Source organism: Sturnira hondurensis, unplaced genomic scaffold, assembly GCF_014824575.4.
Source record: "Sturnira hondurensis isolate 20B ecotype Veracruz unplaced genomic scaffold, ASM1482457v3 Scaffold0004786, whole genome shotgun sequence".
Classification (NCBI taxonomy): Eukaryota; Metazoa; Chordata; class Mammalia; order Chiroptera; family Phyllostomidae; genus Sturnira; species Sturnira hondurensis.
Window position 1 is genome coordinate 1,960,965 of NW_028077417.1, and position 13,988 is coordinate 1,974,952.

A 13,988-nucleotide genomic window follows, 5' to 3' on the forward strand; every position below is an offset into this window, starting at 1 on the left:
AGAAAATACCTAGGAATAAACCTAACCAAGGAGGTAAAAGACCTGTGCTCAGAAAACTACACAACACTGAAGAAAGAAATCAAGGAAGACACAAACAAATGGAAATATATACCGTGTTCATGGATTAGAAGAATTTACATCATCAAAATGTCCATACTACCCAAAGCAATTTACAGATTCAATGCAATATCTGTTAAAGTACCAATGGCATATTTCACAGACATAGAACAAACACTTTAAAAACTTATATGGAACCATAAAGAACCCTGAATAGCAGCTGCAATTTTGATAAAGAAGAGCAAAGTAGGAAGGATCACAACACCTGATACCAAATAGCATTACAAGGCCACTGTAATCAAAACACCCTAGTACTAGCATAAAAACAGGCACATAGACCAATGGAACAGAACAGAGAATCCGGAAATAAACCCAAATCTCTACGGCCAATTAATATTTCACAAAGGGGGCAGCAACATAAAATGGAGTAAAAATAGCCTCTTCAACAAACTGTGTTGGTAGAACTGCACAGCTATGCACAAAAAATGAAAATCGAGCACCAACTTACACCACACACCAAAATAAATTCAACGTGGATAAAAGACTTAAATATAAGCCATGACACCATTAAAATTCTAGAGGAGAACATAGGCAGGAAACTCTCAGATATTTTACGCAGCAACATTTTTACTGATATGTCCCCTAGAGCAAGGGACTTAAAGGAAAGAATAAACAAATGGGATCTCATCAAAATTAAAAGCTTCTGCACAGCTAAAGAAAACAATATTAAAATAAAAAGAGGATCAACTGTATGGGAAAACACATTTATCAATGATACCTCAGACAAGGGTTTAATCTCCAAAATATACAAAGAGCTCACATGACTCTACACTAAGAAGACAAGCAAACCAAAAGTTTGCTTTTGGTTAGACAAAAAAGTAAAAAACTCCCTAACTTGGTGGGGGAAAAACTACTGGTACTGATGAATTATGTATAAGTGGCAAGATACAAAATAAATATCCAGAATTTGGTTGCATTTTTATACATTAATAATGAACTATCGTAAAGGGTTAATTAATAAAATAGTCCCATTTACAACTGCATCCAGAAAAATTAAATACCTAGGGATAAACTGAACCAAGGAGGTAAAAGACTAGTACTCTGAAATTTAGAAGACACTGAAGAAAGAAACTGAAGAAGATACAAGTAAATGGAAGCATATACTGTGTTCATGAATAGGAAACAATAACATTTTTAAAAGTCTATAGAACCCAAAGTAATCTACAGATTCAGGGGTGGGCAGGGAAGCGGAGAGTAATGGGAGAAAAAGGGGGACAACTGTTTTTGAACAACAATAGTTTATTTTTGAAAATTAGGAAAAGTAAAAAGATAAACAGAATAAAATTGAAGATCAAAATTTTAAAAACCACCAATGGCATATTTCACAGAACTAGATTTAATAATTCAAAAAGTTATATGGAACCAGAAAAGACCCCAAAATAGACATCGCTATCTTGAGAAACAAGAACAAGTCCTTTGGAGAAATGTGGAGAACCTGAACATGCAGCCTCACGTGAAAGACCATCCTAATATTAGAAAAGAATCCATAAATTCTGCTGCAACCCAACTGGTTTAGTTTCTTGAAGCAGCTTTCTGATATTTGTGTTGCCAGTTCCTGGCACAGGGTCTTTGGTATAGGAGCTCAATAAATATTTATCAGTGAGGATGCTGCTAATGAAAGAACCCTAAAGATGAACACCTCTATGTGAGGGGAAATCTAGGAAGAAAAGGCCACTTTCTTTCATAGCCTATGAAATCAATCATCTTATATGTCAGATTTTTATACTGTTAGGTGCTAGGCATTATTGCTAATTTTCATCATAGTTTAAGTGGTTGCCATTTTTAACCCCATTCTATTTGTGAAGCAACTAAGGTTAAGGAAGATTGTACAGTATGCCCATGGTCACTAAGATCAGGAATGACTAAACCCTACATTGTTCCTAGTATATCACACAGCCTTTTCTTACTCTGCTCCTTGCAACACCAATTGGACCCATTCCTGTGCAGAGTATAGGCTCGCCTTTCCATCTTGAAAGCTGTGCCCTTAAAAAATCTCTATGGTGCTATTTGTGACAGTATGTATAGAACTGGAGACTACTATGCTAAGTGAAATAAGCCAGGTGGTGAGAGACAAATGCCATATGATCTCACTTACAAAGAGAAATCTAATGAACAAGATAAACTAACAAACAAAACAGAACCACAGGTATGGAAACATGGAACAGAATGTAAGCAATCAGAGGGGAGAGGAGAAGGGAATAATGGTGGAAAGAAGGGGAAGGGACTAGTCAAATAATGTGTATGAATGACTCATGGACATGGACAATAGTGTGGGAATTGACTGTGGGAGGGGCGGTGGGATGGGTGGAGGAGGGCAAAGAGGGAAAATTGGAACAACTGTAATAGAATAACAATAAAAAATGAATGTTTGTTGTCAAGAATATTTGTGGTATCTTAAAGGGTCTTTCGTCAATGACACCCAGAGCTGAGACAATTCTGAATGGGGGTTTTCACAGAAAAGCAATTAATTTTTTTAAATCAATGGATTACAGATGCAAAACAAATGGTGGGAGAAGGAACAGACTTTAAAACTTGATAAACACAGATGCATGAGGGAAATGTTTCCACCAGTGTGTAGTCTTTCACCCTCCCTGATCTGGGGCTTGTTAACATCTTTTTATACAGAAGGGAAATACAACATGTATTCTACAACTTCTATCTGTCAGCTTGTATCTGTCAAGTGTGAGTATGCCAATTTATCACAATTATTGCTTTATTTTTAATCAGAGTTAAGACACTAGTTTCCTGCTCTTTTCCTTAGAGTACTTCGTGTCTAGAAAACTTGTAAAAAATTGTGCAAAGGTGATTTAAAGTGCTCATATATTTTTTAAAAATCTACTACAAGGTTGCTACAATCAATAAACCCATTCATTTTACATTAAGACTTTGTTAAGGCAAATAGGACAGTTGAGTATATCAGAAACTCAGTAACCAAATAACTCTTTCATGTTTGGAAACAGATCATTTAATGCATATTAATAAATCCACAGAGATTGGTATTTCACCGTTCTTTGGATTTCTGATCTGAAATGGGGGAAATGGAGATGTCATATATCTTTTAAAGTATCTTTTGAACCTGAGTTCATTAAGAATGGATTTTTTTAAAGGTAAATGAAATAGGTCCTGATCCTGAGGGAAGTCTGAGCTCCAAGTAGATTTAGGAAAATTTAATTAGGATTTATAGAAATAAGAGAAAAAGCAGAGAGGAAAAGCTAATCCCATTGGAAGTTCACACATAATTCTCAAGGCCCAAATATAGGAAACAGGATGAATAGTAACTGAGAAAGCAGGCAGGAATGAAAGACCCTTAGGAATGTCCTGGCTGCCATTCTGCCTGATTTCCACCATCTAAATCAGCTTGGGTCCACTTGCACAGGAAGCCCGGCTCTGCCCACACATTCTAAGACTGGGTCTGGCCTAGCCAATAGATGACCCTCAGGAGCTCCTGCAGTATAGAGCCCCTGAAGTGGCCTTGTAGCTAGCATCTACTTACAAGTCTTGCTTGTCTTAGTTCTTTAACCTGGAAAATGATACTAATGATAATCCCCTCCTTATCGGTATCCTCTTAAACATTAAATTAGTTAAGCCATGTAAAGTGCTTAGAACTGGAGTGGCACATGGCAATGATTAATAAATAAAGAATCACTGTCATCATCATTACCTTCTTCATTGCGCGGATTAAGTTACTTTTCCAAGGCCACTATCCTCCTGCAGCACATGAACACCGATACTTTGATTCCTGGACTACTGTTATTTCCACTGTGCAATTTCCACAGCAGGTGGTTTCAGAAGCACCAACAAGTCCTACATATACTTAAATGTTTCCTCCTACAACTGAGTCACAGTGACTCAGCTCTCCACACTTGATAACCCCTTTGAACAGTTTTCTGGCAATATATAATTTGCTAAGTGAAATGAGTTTGTTTCTCAGAAGAGAGAACACATTAAACTAGAAACAGAAATAGGCTTCCTGTGATGACTGAACTATGAACAAACATCATTATTTTAAACCAAATGCAGGACCTGAATGAACAAAACTTTGAGTAAGGTACAATTTTGAAGGAGAGGGAGAAAACAGGCTTTGAAGAGGGGTTGGTTGGTCAAAGGTGGGGTGTGGGCAGCTAGAAAAAAAATGACAAATATCTTTCAAAAAAGTTAAGAGGAATTTGTTCATAAACACTCTGTTTTCATCCCATGAACCTGAGACTCGAATTCAGATCTGATCATCTGTAACTTTCCAGAAGCATAAGAAAAACCCACGCCCAGAACTCAGAAATATGTATACCTGATTACTGACAAGTGGATTCCATGCCATCAAAGTCTCCTTCAGTTTTGCTTCACAAGATTTGATGACGAAAATAATTTACAGAATAGGTTTGGGTTAGAAAAAGAAGTGTTCATGTATTAACTGTATAAGAATAGCAAAATGGACTTTTAAAAATCATCTTATATTTTTCTTTGAAATAAAAAGATAGCACATTAACTACAAGGAGTGCTTGGGCTGTGTATTTTATAGGGTTTATTTGTACTGCATATCTTTAATGGGCTCTGTTTGTGACTGAGAGTACAAACATACTGATTACAATCTCTCTTTCCTACATTTAGGAATAAAATTAATTATCTGCAAAAAGCAAAAAGGCTTAGATAGACTCTCAGTCAGTAAATGATAATAGACAGCACCCAAGTATAATGGCTCTGTTTCCTACTTTATCTGTTTTAGACATTCTGAGTGGAGTGAAAAAAGGAAAAATTAATTCACTCTCTGAATATTCTTCAGAAAAGCTTTAAATTTGGTAATAAGAAGGCATCATTGACTCTCCCCCAACACCCTACCCCAAGTATGAAATATGAAACAGCCTTCCTGGATTATGTACTCACCAAAGGGATATTTGCTCGTCTTCCAGACTCTAGCATTGCTTGTATTGGTTTAGTTCACTTCATATAGTGAATTATTTGAATGCCACGGTTAATATTTATACATGTATTGTTTTATCAGCTGTTTTGGTTTTTTAAAGATTTTATTCATTTATTTTTAGACAGAGGGGAAGGGAGGGAGAAAGACAGGGAGAGAAACATCAATGTTTGGCCATCCCCCCATGTGCCACCGCACTGGGGACCTGGCCTGTAACCCAGGCATGTGCCCTGACTGGGGACCTGGCCCACAACCAAGGCATGTGCCCCAACCGGGAATCAAACTGGCGACCCCTCAGCTCACAGGCCATCATCACTCAATCCAATGAGCCACACCAGTGGGGCTACCAGCTGTTTTATAATAGGCATATATGCTGCTATATTTGAAATACTTTATCTATATTATGTTCACAGTTTTTTATTTTATGAAACATTTTTGCAATGTTATTCAGCCATATTTTTGGATTTTGATAATTCACCCATTTCATATGTATGATTTAATGATTTCTACTAAATTTATGCAACCATCACCACAAACGAGTTCTAGAACATTGTCATTACCACAGTAAGATCCCTCAATGCCCATTACAGCATGTTAAGGAGTCTAAAGCATTCTGAACTCCAAGCCCCAAAGGGACATTTTAAAAGGACATTAAGAAGTCTGTGTTATAACCAAAATGAAGGTTATTTGTCTTTCTCTATTAATGCCCTACCCCCCGCCAACATGGAAAAGAATGGCAAATTGTGAGACCTAGCATGAGTGCCCAGTACCAGCACTCAGAAAGTTGTGGTTGCTGGTAATAATAAAGTTTGTATTTTACCTTACAAAGGGCTGCAACGCCCTGTAAGAAAACTGCCCAAATTCCCTCATCTTGGCCTTTGTGAAACTCATTACTATAGCAGAATTTATAACCATACCCCCCTTGAGGAAATTAATGTACTATAGTGCAAATTCACTTAAAAATGCTTCTGTGATATTCAAAATATATTTTCAACTTCTCAGATTGGCTAGAGGGAATTGCACTTTAAGAAACAGTCCTAATAGAAAGCATTTTCTGCCAGAGACCTGAGCAAAATAGCAAAATGCATAGGTATAAGAGGTTAGTGAGCCAAGGTACCTGTGGTGCTATTGTGTGTGAATGATGTAGCACTAAAGTTACCAAGAGTAACCTTATTCCAATGGGGGAAAGAAAAAGATCACAGAGGAATCACACTGTGTACATGGCTCCAAGTTTTCTGAGACATTTTAAGGTTTGCAATGAAGAGAACAAATATTCAGGGGCTTTTCTGCCTTTCCCAGGTAGGAGGCTGCTTTCATTGTGTGCTCTGATGCCCTGGCCACCGAGTATAAAAAAGGCATTTCTGACTTCCTCAGTGTCATCCTGGGAGGACACGAAGTCAAAGAATATCAGGTCATGGGGAGCCCTCGTTGGACTTTGTCCACTTGGGCGAATATTCCTGATTTCTAACCTTTCTGAATATACTCTGGGGACACATCAGCCCTTCATATCACTCCCAGCAGACAGGCATAAGCATCTATTTACTGTTCTGTGATTACCACTGTGTCACCTTAGAAGTGCAGTAAAAGAGAAAAACCTCACTGGCCCAAGCCGCTGGGAAATACAAACTCCCAAGCCCAGAGCCTGATCAGGCAAGAAAATATATGGTAGCTTACAGACTAAAAGAGAAAGCAATAGAGTAGTAGTGATATCCAAAGGAGCAGAGTTTGCTCCTAAGCAGAGGCAATAGTCGACTCCCCTTCCATACTTTCCTTTTTCAAGGATTCTCTAACAAGCTGAGAAAACTGCTACTGTGCTCTCTTTGGATGTGCCTTCTCCTACACTCCAACAGGTGCCACATAGCCCTGCCTTTTGGCCAAGCAGTCAGGGCTGAGCTAAGTGCCTTCACCAACTTCAAATTTTCTTAAGTGAGCCTCCAACAGCATTGTGAACCTGATATGTTCCTGCAGCCACCCAAGGTTGGGGGGATCATGGGTTGCGGGACAATTTTCCAGGGGTCTTGTATTTCTGCATGTCTTATTAACATAGGTACTTTCCCCCCCACAGACTATTTTTTCAAGCATCTTTGTATAGTGAATAGCCTTAGAAGGCAGAGAGACAGTGCATCCCTTCAGAGAAAAGAGCAGGCAGGCTTACCGCCTATTGTAACAGACTTCAGTTCCCCAAACATAAGGCTCCTCTCTTGTAATGCAACTCACCAAGTGTGCAGGAGTCATCTGGCTCTCTATGCCCTATCCCATGAGAAGTGGCGCTTGGAGACTTCACACAAATGGTGATACTCTGGCCACTGCTAGTGCTGCTAGAAATAAACCACCCTTCATCTTTGAGCTACTGATCCTGTGTTTTCAACCACCACCAGTGAAACTGTGGCCGGCCAACCTGTTGGTTTACAATTAGGGTAAACATCTCAGATATTTCACAGCTTTTGAAGACACATGTTCCTGCCATATCAGTCCATACACCACAGAAAGGAAGAAAACTTTCTGAAAATTCAGAACACACAAAACAACTGGTAATCACACTGCCATTTCTTGCAAAGGCAAGTAATTCTAGAGTTGTGAAGAGCCCACCTAATTTCCTATTGTGAGCTATAATATATCTAATTTCAGGATGAAGCATTAAAAAAGCTTTCCTTGTGTGACTGTTGCTTGAAACTTGCCATGAAATTAATATTTAGTGCCTAAAAAGGGTGCCATTTTTTTTCATTTGTATCCTTCTCTGTAATAAATAGGTAATTTACATTTAAAAACTATATATTTCACCTGTGGGAAGCACTAAAGCTCGTTTCTTGTGGATGAATAAAGGATAGCAGCCTGTAAACATTTTTGCCTTTCCAGAAATGGACCTCATGCAAATAAAGCTCCTTACCACAGTTCTGGGTACTGACCCACAGACACTAAGTAGGCAGTGAGCCATTTCCTTGTTTTTATCACTTTGAAATCACTTGCTACTGAAGCCACTTGTGTGAATTTAGACAAGGTATCTCTATCTGAGACTAAAAAATGAAAGTCCAAACTGATATCATAAGGGGAAAAACACTGACTTTCTGACACCTGAGAAATAACCTCAGCCTTCAAAAGCAGAATAACGGAGGGGCTATTCTTGGAAATTCTGATGAGTTACAGTCACCCACACAGACAGCAAAATATAAGAATTTGATAGAGTGAATTATTATCAAGGATCAACAGAGAACCTTCCACAGAGCTTCCTAGCACACATAAATAAATACTGACTTCACTGAAGATATCTTTAGAAATTCTAGCAAAGGAAAGGGACATATTTGAATGCCACAGTATGTTACATCCCAGTAGGCAATATTACTACTAAGGAAGTACCATAATGGAGACCTGAATGTACTGTTAAGGTTCAGAATAAAAGGCAAATGTGCTAAAATTCTTTGCTGGTTTAACAAGCAGATTTCAAACAGTTTAACTGAAACACAGCATATTCCTCGCCACTGGCACTGCTCATATAGATTTTAGGCAATGTCATTTCTCTGTGTCACTGGATCTTCCATCACCTACATAAACATTCGTTCTTTGCCTAGAAATTACTCTGCACATTTAAGTAGCATGAAGACTAAAAATCTCATGCCTTTTAATACTTAATTGGGAAATATTATAGCAAAAGTCTCCAAGGAGGGAGAATGAATTAAAAAAAAAAGACTGATTGTGCAGCTGGCAAAACAGTAGAGAGTAATACAGGATATTAAGTGAGATAATAAAAATCTACTTAGTCTGTGTTTGGGGAATGAAGATTCTGGTGAAGGGAGAGTGGAACAATTTGAGGGAGCAATACAGAGTAACAGTTGAAAAATGAAGCTTTGGAGTCAGGCTGATCCTGTTTTGAATCTGAGCTCTGCTACCTGCGAGCCAAGTGAGTTGTGAGGGCAGCAAGAGACGTGGTTATCTTCCAGCCACTCTGTGGGCCCCCCAGTGTCAATCATAGAGTTTCCACAATTAGATTGTCAATAAATGTGTCCTGAAATAAGTCGAATTTCCCATAGAGCTAAAATAAATATTACGATGAGGAAAAAAGGGAGAAATATTGGTGGGAGAAAAGGTTGCAATTTTGCTCAATATTCGGTGAAGCATATAATAGGCTAAGGTAATGGAATTGTGGGAGAGGAAGCACTAATACTAAGAAATTGAGATGAATCAATAAAGAAATTAAATGGGTACAAATGAAAAAATAAAAGCGCAAACAGCCATGGGAGAATATGTTAGCCATTACTTTGGGGACAAAGAAACTAAATAAAATCATCACAGAAAGTTTTGGGAAACTTTCTGGGAGAGTAATAAACATCCAACATGCTGGGTATCACTCTTTCAATCAGTAAATAAATTATAATGTGAAATATACAATGTCTATACATATAATCTATGCATAGATATATAGTAATGACAATCAAAATGGTTTCAGAATACAAACAATTGTATTTTAAAAGAAGGTTGTGGCATTCAACAATATGGGTGTCATGTAACAACAATGTTGAAGATATACGCATTGAAAACTATAAAAATTTATATTTGCTTAAAGTATATGGTGTGGAATTCAATAATGTGCTGACAAATTTAACAATGATATTCTTCTCCAAATACTATTAAAGACCTACTTGATACTTACCTGAACCCAGATATTTAACCTAGTTCACAAATGTAGGTAAAGAGTCAAGATGGATCTATTCATAGTCCAGTCCTATCATTAATACTTGGACTTTTCAGTACAATTTTTTCTCTTGTTCACTTCTCCCTATCCTATCTCCTTTCTCCTCTCTCTCTCTCTCTCTCTCTCTCTCCCCCCCTCTCCCTCCTCCTCTTTCCCATACACACATACATGTGTTCATACACTGTTTTTTGTTTTATTTTTTAAATTATTTAATTATTTTTAAGTAAAGTTTTCTGTCCACTACTCCCATCCCATCCCACCCCTGTGCTTCCCCCCTCCCTCCCATTTCCACCCTTCTCAGTTGTTGTCCATGTATCCTTTATATATGTTCCTCTAAATCCCTCCCCTATTTCCCCTGAAATTCCCTCCCTTCTGGTCATTGTCAGCCTGTTCTCTATTTCAGTGTCTTTGGTTATATTTTGCTTGCTTGTTTGTTTTGTTGTTTAGCTTCCTGTTAAAGGTGAGATCATATGGTATTTGTCCTTCAACAATTGGCTTATTTCACTCAGCATAATGCTTTCCAGTTCCATCCATGTTGTTGCAAAAGGTAGGAGCTCCTTCTTTCTTTCTGTGGCATAGAATTCCATTGTGTCCATACACTGTTTTTATTCACTTTGTGGACACAAATAATATTATACATCTTTGGCACTTAAAAATAAGTTTAAGAAAAACTCACTGTCCATTTGGCACTTTGAAAAATGTAATAAAACTGGACTGGGGCTATGTGAGTTCCTGCCATGTGCCTCAAACTCTGCCTGGTACTTTGAAACTATCATTCCAATTATTCCATAAATCAACCCCATTCTCTAGATGAAGAATCTGAGGTCCTAACTTTTCCATTAACTGTTGCTCACTTCCAAACTCTGGGCTTTAGCTTATCTTCTAAATAAGGTAGCTGGAATTGCTCCCAAGGGAGTATCAGAATCAACTGGAGCATTTTTTAATGACAAATTCTGCAGTCTCTCCACAGACCTATGGTATTGAAATCCTCAGGGTGGACTATGGAATCTGTTTAACCAGTTCCCAAAGTGACTGTGATAGTGAGCCAGGTTTGCAAATGGACGTTCATCACATCCAAAACTGCTGCCAGTGACAACACCCCAATGTTTGCTCTCCTGCTTTCACTGGGTAGAATTGAAAACTATCTGGTAGAAAAGTAAAGCACTAACAGGCCACACTTTCAAAAATTTAGTATGCCCCATTCACTTAGAAGACCAAAATGTCCTTCATAACATGGGGTACATGGTAGCCACCAAAACAACTGGGTGGAGTCCCCATAAGGTAGACCTCATGGCACAGGTTATAGCTAGCTAGAAAGACTGTTCCGATAGGGATTGAGAAGAGCATATTATCAAAGATACTTCTCACCACAAATAACCTCAAGTAGGACTGACTCTCAAGTATTTATACATATTTAACACAATGGAAAAGAGAGAGTATTACAGCAAAATCTCAATAATATTTTAGTTTTAAATCTACTTTGATTTTGGGGCATTCTGTGGGTTTGTTTATATGAAAAGAGTTCTGCAGTCTACTCAGCATTCACTTCGCCTCTCCCCCCATAAATGGTCCAGCCTCTTTCTGGACTATACAGAGTATCACCTAGATCACACCAGACCAATGATTCCCATACCATCACCATTTGGTATGTATTACTTAGAGCTGGTAATCATAAAAGAGTAACAAGGCAGAGTTTACATATGCTTTCTGTTCTAGCTCAGGTATCCCCTGGGGAAGGCACACTTCATGCTATCATATTCACCTGGGAGGTAGGACACTCAGGCCCTTAAAGGCCAAAACAGAAAGGGACTGCATCACTGAGCACCTATTGACAATCAAGAACTTTCTTCTTAAATGATAATGACATGAAATTTATTCTCTCTACACATGTGCATGCATGCACACACAAACACTCGAGCACCTAAAATATAGCGGGTTTGGCATTCTGAAATAGCTATCCAATTTAAGTTCGCGATATTTTTGTAGAATCATAATGGAGCTTTTAGAGTGAAAGACTGGGAGGGTCTAAGGGAGACAGATTGGTACCGTGGGAAGAGGGCTAGTTAGATTGTAGCAGCAGCAGACCTTGCATTCTACTCCTGGCGCTCCTATTAATCATATAACTTGGGGAAAATCTCCCTGAACTTTATTTCTTCATTTGTAAATCAGTGGGATTGGACTAGCTTATCTCTCACAGCCTTTCCAACATACACATTATATTGAAATGTCCATTGTGCTGGAATGCATTCGGTTGCATGTCTGTCATTCAACTAGACTGACCTTTCCAAGACTTAAGAACAATGTCTATGCTGGTGTAGCTCAGTGCATTGGGCGTTGTTCTGAAGACCAAAAGGCCTCCAGTTCAATTCCCAGTTGGTCAGGGCATGTGCCTGCACTGCAGGCCAGATCCCCAATTTGGGGCATGAGAGGCAAAGGATTGATGTTTCTCTCACATAACGATGTTTCTATCCCTCTCTTTTTCCCTCCCTTCCACTCTCTCTAAAAATAAATAAATAAATAATATTTTTTTTTAAAAAGAACTATGTCTTGCATGACCAAATACCCAACACCTGGCAATGTGCCACACCAAAGCAGATGCTTAATTAAAGTTTTTAAAATAAATCTTCAACAATCGTGGTTCGATTCCCAGTCAGGGCACATGCTTGGGTTGCAGGCCAGTTCCCGGCAGGGGCCAGTTCCCAGTAGGGGATGCACGAGAAGCAACCATACATTGATGTTTCTCTTCCTCTCTCCTTCCCATCCCCTCTAAAGATAAATAAATAAACTATTTAAAATAAATAAATAAATAAATAAATAAATAGAATCTTCATGCCCAGAGCCCAATCAAAACGATGCACTTAATCCCTTATCAGCTCCCCACCCTATATTTTGTGTTTAAGAGGAGAATACATGTTCTCAAGACCAGTTATGCTGCTGTCAAGTAACCAATAGTGCAGGCAAACTTTAAACACTCCTATGCCATATCTTTAATATTGTCTCCTTATTTTTCCTCATATTGAAGCTGTTTCCAGAGTCCTGGCATCCTTTTTTTTGTGTGTCCAACACATAGTGAGCCCTCAATCAATATAAAGTTAATGACCATATAAACGCACTAACTTTTCGTTTTGCTAGTTCTGTAAGATTTACTTTTGTATGAGGTCCCAGAATCTTTCTTCGAAGTGTAAAGCAGTCAAGGAAATAATTAGCCATCGAAGAACACTATCGTTAGATAGGGCATTTCTGTTCATTTTACTGTAAAATATTTTCTCAGCAAATGTGTTTTAAATGGCTAACATTGTGAATGGGACAATTGGAGCTCTGTAAGTAGCCATGCTGCGGGTTGCATCATTTCTGTCCTCCCTCCTAATTTAATTCACCAAAGAAACCAATTGCCCCTATCATTTCCCAGTATTTAAAGACAAGGCTAAATGGACCAGTTTGCCCTACATATTTTGGGTAAGCGATGGCTCAAAATACACAGCAATTGCACTGTATGGAAGCTAAGAGTATGAATCAAACAAACCTGGGTTTGAATCCCAGTTTCCCTCACCTCCACTTAAATAGCATTGAGATTTTAACCTCTCAATGGTTAAGTATTTAGGCAAGGTATTTAACCTCTCTAAGCTTCATTTCCTCCTATGTAAAATGGGGGCACTATTAGGGCCTGTGAGATAGCATTATGCAAACTGGGCAACAGAGTGTCTGAAATGTAGTAGGACCCCAACAATGGTAGGGTTTTAGATGATTCTGTCACCACCTTCCACAAACCTGGCAAAATTCAGGAATCATTCACCATTACCTTAGTACCCAAGATCTGGCTGGCAGCTCCTGGCTGTATATTTTGCTCTAAATTGAACAGTGGGTGTCTCCTGTGGTTCTGAATGTATGCACTTGAGCTTGGCAGGTATCATGTAACTAACAATGTGGAACTGAAACCAAGCAAAGTGCTGACTCACTTGCAGAAATGTCCCATCACAAATCCCACCACAAACCCCATCAGGCTGACTCATATAATCAAGACTTTAAACAAAAAGAAACAACTGCTGGAAAACAGGAATGTTTTGCCTTGCTTATGTTCATATGTAGGTTTAATTAGTGGATTCTAGCTAGGTCTTCTGCATTTAAAATAATTTCTTAAAATGGTAACATGATATATAAAACTGAGAACATGAGAGTGAAATCAGAATCCGAAAACTGGTAATAACCTGATTAAAGGGAGATCTAATCAATTTCTGAATCCTGGATCTTCCACTAACGATAGCTGGCTACCCT

At 38.4% G+C, this 13,988-nt stretch overlaps 1 protein-coding gene across 1 annotated transcript in view; it reads right to left on the minus strand.

The window, feature by feature from the left end:
- Positions 1–13,988, minus strand: part of GPC3 (glypican 3) — a 435,757-nt gene that overhangs the window by 185,227 nt on the left and 236,542 nt on the right. The gene's annotated exons all lie outside the window — the stretch shown is intronic.